Here is a 7,428-nt window from a genome sequence, read left to right as displayed (position 1 = left end):
TGTCCTTACTCTGATCTCTCAGGAATTCGGCCATCATGACAGTGTCTTATTGTGGAAAGAAAAATAAATCCTGATTTGGGCCATGACTTCCTTCTCTGCAGAATTGGGAAACGGTTGCCCTTGGGTTCAGTGCCCCAGAAACGCCAAAAATGGTGGCAAGACCCGTGAGAAGAAACAGGGCTGTATCCCATCCGCCATTTTGTGCTCTTGGCCTAACATTGACTCAAAACAGAAACTTGGAGACTTCCTTGACCTGTTGGTAAGATATAACTATGTTTTATTAGAAAAAATAGAAAGTAGAGAATTAAATTCATTAGCTCCAATTACTAAATGATTCATCTGGCTGGTTAATGAAGCTGCACATTATGCTAACAAGATAAAGGCCAGGAACAGCACGCGGGGAGGAGCGCTGCAGGCGGGCTGTGCCCTGTTCTGCTGGAAACACACCCCGGGCAGCTCTGGGCCTGGAGATGGGCCGTACGTCATGGGGCGGGGCTGAGACCGGAGACTGGGGGCTCGGCTGGCCTCTCAGGAAGGCTAGTGAAGACTTCGTTAGGAGACCCGTGCCTGTCGGCAGAGCCAACAGAAACAGCACCAGGTCATCCACCTGGGAGGTTGGGTTCCAAGAGCACAGCCCGAGGCTCTGGGATGTGGCACAGCTGTGAACACAGGGGCTGTGGACAGGGCCATGCTCGAGTCGTGGCCATCTGCTAAACCACTGTTGGCACCTGGGCTGCAAGACCCTGAGAACCGGCTTGCTGTGAAGGTGGGAGTGGGTCTCTGACCTCTGAGCACAGGGTGGCCCTGGATGGACACCGCTCGTGTGCAGGGCTTCCCAGGCTTCCCACTCCTGCTGACCGGGAGGGCCTGCAGGCCGCTGCTGGGCAGCCGCTGAGAAGGTCTGTTCTTCTTCCCCGTCTCTCCTTCGCTCCGTTGCACTCTGGCCCCTGCTCTCTGGCTTTCCTGGGTGCTCATTTTTAACTGGCTGTCGGAAGCTTCCAGTGCTTTCTGAACAGCCCTAGCCTGAGTCCCTCATTATTCCTACTGTTTGGACTGGGTTAATCTGAACTTTGTTCTGTTAAAAACACTCATCAAATAGCAGGAATGACCTACATTTTAAAAGGACCAATTCCTATGCTGCGTGGTGCCAGGCACCTCAGACCTGGGGGTTGAATCCCATCCCTCTAACCGCCGTGAGAATTCCAGCAGATCCCTTCACCTCCTGGGGTTGGTGGTCCACAGGGACCTTGCTGACAGTAGAGTGACTTAGAATGCAGCTCATATGAAAGGACGTCCACAAAGTTCCTTGGTAGTGATGAAGTGCTAGGTCATGTCCATACTTGCATGCGAGTTTTTATTCTTATTCTCTGAAATCGTGAGAAATTTGAGCACTTCCTCTGCTACCAATCCATGCTTCCTGGGAGTTGGGCCCAGGAACTGGGCAGAGGGTCGCCCCTGCAGGCTGCTAGTGGGCCCAGCACCTGGCGCAGTCAGCTCATAGCTTGGACCGATGGGCATTCCAACTGACCTCACCTGTCCGTTCACCTCTCCCCTCAATCCGCACAATGTGTCCACTACTTCCTCCCCTCCTGAGAATCAGAGCCTGCCAGCAGAGTTGCCCTGCAGCTAGCATGACCGTCCCAGCCACAACGGGCTGGGCTCTTACAGGGGGTGACTTTACAAATGGGATTCATCTAGGCCTCAACAAATGGATAAGAAAGTCGGGGCACCTGTTAGTCAGCTGGCTCCTGGTCTGGACAGATTTGTTTTCATCTGTCTCCAGCGCACAGAATCAAAAAGGTGAGAAAAGTCTGGGTCAGTGTTATGGTTTAGATATGAGATGTCCCCTAAAAGCTCACGTGTGAGACGATGCGAGAAAGCTTACCTGTAAAAAGATTGGGCATTAATCTTCTGATAGGGATTAGCTGGGAGGTAACTGGAGGCAGGGTGTGGCTGAGGAGGGGGTCATTGGGGCAGGCCTTTGGGGTATGTGTTTTTTCGTGGTGAGGGGAGACTCTCCCTCTCTTTCTGCTTCCTGGTGCCAAGTCCTGAGCCACTTTCCTGTACCACACTCTTCTGCCGTGGTTTTCGGCCACACCTTAGGCCCAGAGCAATAGAACCCTTGTCTGTGGACGGAAACCCCTGAAGCCATGAGCCCCCAAAAGCTTTTCCTCCTCCACAATTGCTCTTGTCAGGTGTTCTGGTCCCAGCAGTGAAAACGCTGACCGAAACAGTGGGAGCTTTTGGATGCCGGAGCCTGGCCATCTCCTAAGCCCTGTACCAGGAGTTGCAAGGTAAAGATGGAATCAGGAGCCGGATTTGGCAATACCCCTGAGGCGGGGCGTCTCTGGGCACTTCTGGGTGTGGCCAATAGTCGGGGCAAACCGGCCTCCATGAGCATTCAGACTCTTTTTACAGAAGGACTGTAATTCTCAAGAACATGGTAAGTCGGTTAACAAGGAGAATAGACTCAGGACCTCGCCTAAGTGGCCATTTCCCCAGCACCATTTAATGGAAACATGATCCTTGCAGGGCAGAAAGCCTTCATTACACATTTCCAGGAAGACCATGGAAAATAAAATTAATATCTCTGTGAACCTTAATTTTTTAAAAAAAGTAAACATTGAAAAAAATAATAGACATCTTTGTAGTTTGGGCCTTTGCTGCTGCTGCTGCTGCTGTTGGAATTGTTTCTCCTTTTGCTCCTTAGTGACAATGTTCAGGGTGGAGGCCGGGGGAGCAGGGGAGGGGAGGGCAGAGGGCAGGTCTCCAAAGAAGACTTCGGGTACTGGAGAGGATGCAGCCTGCATGCAAGGGAAACTTGCTCTCAGCTCGGGCGGGACTGTGGGCGCTGCTCGGCGGGCTGTTAGGTAGACTCACACCCAGAGTCCAGATTCACAGCCAAGCTAGAGTGCTCAGGCCAGGCCTGCAGCCCAGGAAAGTCTAACCTGAATGCACAGCCAAGAAGAGTGTCAAGGACAGGGTGGGCAGTGGGCCTGGGGGAGGACGGCCAGGAAAGACTACCGCTGGGTGGGCACCAGGGAGTGGCATCTGCCTCCTTCATCTTTTTATTTTATTTTATTGGTGCATTAATTATTCAGAATCGTGGGTCCCACTGTGCGTATGTAAAACCATAATTTAATCAATTCACCGCCCCTTCCCCTCACTTCCTCCCTCCCTGACCCCCTTCTTCCACCCTGCTGGTCTCCTTGATCTTGCAGTGCGCCTGTGACTCTCACGCCAGAAAGACGAGCCCAAGGACAAGAGGGAGGCCCTGCTTCTGGGGGCCAGGAGATTGTCTGACTGAGAACACGGGCCTCTGCGTCCCGGGCAGGAAGCCAGCGGCCACCCTTCACCTCAGGGGTCCCTGGTGCTGGGCCGATCCGGCTCTAGCGTCAAGACAGAGCCAGCTCCAGACCCGGGCTTGGTGAATGTCAGGTTCACAAGTCTCTGATTGACGGCCTGGCTGGTCAGATGTGCTAGTATAGAAACCCGTCAGCCCCGCACAAAGTGTCCTGTTCCACTGTGAGATGGCTTGTTGCTTGGCTCCCAATTAGAAAGTTCATGAACTGGAGGCTGCTGGCTCAGAGTGGGAGGGCCTTCCCGAGTGACTCAGCAGCTCCTCTCAGGCCCGGTGCAGGCAGGAACAGGCCGAGTTGGGGTTGACGTCATCCATTTGCAGTTCTAGATGTTTGAAGATGTTTGCTGTTTGTCTTTTGCTTCTGTTTCAGCACTCTTTTAGCAACACACCTTGTGGGTTTGGGCGCTTCCCTCTGAGGTGATGAGCCCTGCAGGTGGGGAGAACTACAGAAGCAGATGTCGAGTGTGTAAGTCAGCTTTCCATTACTGTAACAAATACCGGAGACAATCAACTTATAAAGAAAAATGGTTTATTTTGGCTCACAGTTTTGGAGGTTCCAGTTCATGATTGGCCTGATTTCTTTGAGCCTATCATGAGGGAGCATGTTATGGAGGAAGTGTGTGGTGGAATAAAGCAAGACTTTTCGTTGCCAGGGGCAAAAGAGAGGAAGAGACTGGTGTCTGACATCTCCCTTGGAAGATAGATAGACCTCAGTGACCTGAAGCCCTCCCACTAAGCTCCCACAAGGTTCTCCTGTCTCCAAGGCATCACAGATTGAGGACTGAGCCTTTAACAAATGGGCCTGTGGGGACGCTCGGGACCCCAGCTGCAGCACCGGGTGCTGTTCCTCCCCTTCCTCCTCTTCTCACTTCCCAAGGCCTCCCCGAGCAGCGGCTGGCTGGGGCTGCACGTCTGCCAGCGCCCGCTGACTCCGGGCCCTCTGGACTCTTGGTGGGCAGGTGTGGCCCACCCGTTGAACTTCCCTAATGAACCAGATGTGAATACAGGCCACTCACATTCCAGAGGGGTCTTGGCAGCAGGTGGCCACTACTCTCTGGTCTTCAGTGTCCCTGGGTGAGCAGGGTGAGGGGGAAGTGGCCACTTCCCCTTGTCCCCACTTCCTGGAAGGCCGTACCCTTCACTCCTCTGCTCTTTCTCTGTCCCCCGCTTCACGGAGGGGCCTTCCTGGCCGCTGACTCTCAGTAGCTCCGCCTCTCAGTGTGGCTGCCCGCGACGCTGTCCCATCTCACGGACCCCGTCCACCTGCTTCCTTCTTCTCATCTCTGCCTTCTCTCTGGAACTCGAGCTTCCCGCGGGCAGCCTGTGTGGAGCACCTGGAACAGCTGGACTGCCCAGGGAAGCTCTGCTCCAGGGACTGGTGAGTGGACTCCGGGAACTCTGGGGCGCGGGGCTCCCGTGGCGCCGGGCTGGAGCCAGAGGTGCCCTTGGTGGTTGCCACCCTGCTGCCTGCTGTGGGGCGGGGGCTTCAGAGCCGACTCTCCCTCCCCCACATGCCTCTCCTGGGGTCTCCCCGGCTTGGCCTGCTCGGCGTCGAGAGCATGCGGGCACTTTGCAGAAGGGCAAGGTGGTCATCAGCACACACTACAGCAAGGCGTGGAGCTGGGCGCAATGGAGCCAGCTCACCCCCCCCCCCCCCCCGGCTCACCCCACTTCCTCTGTCATTTCCGCAGGCAGAGGATGGGATGTGGGAAGACCCCGGGAGAGCGAGGTTGGGGTGCCGTTGAGGAACCAAGCCAAAGACGTGGTTTTTCTTGCCTGTAGCCTGGTCCTTATAGGAACTTCTGCCTTTTGGGGGGCCAAGGTTTCAGGAGGTGCTTGCCTCTTCTCATCTTTCTGATCCTGCCTCTTCATGCCTCCAGGTGAACTTGACCCCTTTGGACACTCACGCTTTCCCTAGACCCTTTCTGCCCGGGACAAGCTCTGCACAGGGAAGGAATGATGGCCCGTGTCCTCTCTGAACCCTGGATCCTTTTCTGTCTCTTCTCTGGAGCAAGGTCTCATTCCTGATGTCCCTGTAGTCTGTCCACTGAGCTCCATTTCCTGAGGAAAGTTTTGACAAAGGGTAATAGAATTGGGGGTGTGAAGACAAAGTGCGGCAGTGCCACACAGATACCCCTGTGAGTGGTAGGACACGAGATGAACATTCTAGAGCCTCTAACATGTGTAAAATATAACATCCCAACCACACGCCAATTATTTCATCATATGGTTAGTTAGGTTTGAGTGGTGGAAATCCCTATCGGGGTAATTACGGTGCACAAAGCTTTATTTAATGGTTTTAGAGATCCATTTTATAAAGCAATAGACTCTCTGTAACTGTCCTAAGCAATAGCACCATTTTGGTGGAGGGACTGTGTGGCTTTCCCAGTGATAACACTGATTTTGGTGGTCATTTCTAACCAGCTGCTACGTTCTATGCCTCCCTTTTGAAGTACAGCTCGTTAGCTTTGCAGATTAGAATGGGCCTGACCCCCCCACAGGTCACCGAACACAATCACATGTGTCTCTTGGGGTCTTGTTATCTCTTGAACTGGGCAAGGCTCCGAAGGGGCCAGTGGGTGGCACGGAGATCTGGGGCAGCTGGCCGGTCCACCAGGGATTGGGGAAAGGCGTTAGTAAAGGTAATGTGGTAGGTGTCCAGATGCTACAGGGGTCACTGATGTGGACTGGGCCTGGGGGCCTGGTGCCCTCTTCTGCAGCCATGAGGAGGCCCTAGCTGGCCCTGACTCCTGCCCAGGCGGCAGTGACTTGGCTGACACTGAACACTTAAGCTCAGGTTCCTACAGGCTCACCCATGATGTCCCCTCTGCTGGGCACGTTTCCTCTCCCTCGGACTCTGCCTCCCAGCTCCTGGAAAATTCCCAGCATCCCCCAAGTCTCCACCCACATGTCACTCCCCCACCCCCATCTCACCACCTTTGCAGGTGTCATGGATGCTTCCAGGGAGGGTCAAGCCAGGTGCAGTGGTGCACACCCATAATCCCAGGGAGTGCGAGTTCAGGGCCAGCCGGGGCAACTTGGTGAGACCCTGCCTCCAAGTAAGAAATACAAAGGGCTGCAGCACCTGGGTTCCGTCCCCGGCCCAGGGTCAACCGCCTGCTCGTAAAACACCTTTTCCCATCTGGGCAGGGGTGGTAGTGGGCCTGTGCCACCATCCCCAGCCTCCTCCACTCCTGGATCATGCTGTCCCAGGACGCCAAGTCCATCTTCTTCTAAGAATAAGGAAGCACGAGAGGGTGACGCCCCTGGTTCTCGTGGACCTGGAGCCGGTCCTCCCGCTGAGCAGCTGCGTGTGACCTTTACAGGTGGCGGCTCCTGTCTTGAGGTGTGGCCCACCACTCGCAGGGGATGGTGTTCTGCCTGATGGCCTGGGTCCTCACTGTTCAGCTGGCATTGTGTTGTGGCCTGCAAAGCCCCGGAAGAGCGATAATTGAGTATTGAACCATCTTCTGCAGGGACGCGAGTGACCTGGGTGATTTCCAGGGTCCGGGCTGTGTCATCGAGCGGCTGATTTGATCGTAAATCCTCCTGCCCCATCACAGAAACCCTCACCAGTGGGGTCGTCCCAACAGGAGCCTGTTTGCGTGGACCACGGACAATAGCCGGGGTGGACTGTTGAACCCACACCTCAGACTCCTGCTCTGCCAGGAAGGAACCCACGGCGCTTTCCATGCTTCCACAGCGGGGCCCCCCACCCCACCCCCGTGGCCTCATTGTACCACTTCCAGACGCCTGCCTCTGGCTTGAATAAAGGCTGAGATGACCGAATGCTGAGACCTGTTGGGGCTTTCACTGCCTCCTACTTCAGGAGGGTGGGCCCCGGGGCTCTTGGTTGTGTCCCTGTGTCCTTCCCTTTCCCTCACTGTCCCTCTTTGGGGATCCTTCTCCAAGCAGTCCCCATGGTCTGCGAGCCCCAGTGTGCTGCCCCCTGCTGGCCACAGGGGGCGGTGTGTGATCTGGTGGCCACAGGGCAGCCCCGGACAGGGATGAACCCTGGCAGCTGACCTGTGACTCTAGGTGCCTTGGGGTCCCCCCAGCGTTGATGT

At 55.3% G+C, this 7,428-nt stretch overlaps 1 long non-coding RNA gene across 11 annotated transcripts; it reads left to right on the top strand.

Moving 5' to 3' along the window:
• Positions 1-260: 260 nt before the first annotated feature.
• On the top strand, positions 261-7,150 carry LOC144377259 (uncharacterized). Of its 11 annotated transcripts, none has more exons than XR_013426999.1 (5): positions 261-766; positions 1,699-1,800; positions 2,196-3,827; positions 4,015-4,739; positions 5,053-7,150. It is a non-coding gene; the product is annotated as an uncharacterized LOC144377259 (long non-coding RNA). The 11 variants fall into 11 exon arrangements; XR_013439576.1 differs by having other exon boundaries at positions 262-899; XR_013423673.1 differs by having other exon boundaries at positions 264-1,800; positions 2,196-3,427; positions 3,732-3,827.
• Positions 7,151-7,428: the final 278 nt, after the last annotated feature.

Source organism: Ictidomys tridecemlineatus, chromosome 1, assembly GCF_052094955.1.
Source record: "Ictidomys tridecemlineatus isolate mIctTri1 chromosome 1, mIctTri1.hap1, whole genome shotgun sequence".
In the NCBI taxonomy this organism is placed as follows: Eukaryota; Metazoa; Chordata; class Mammalia; order Rodentia; family Sciuridae; genus Ictidomys; species Ictidomys tridecemlineatus.
Note: the sequence above shows the minus strand (reverse complement) of the source record. Positions and strands in the feature narration are given on the sequence as shown.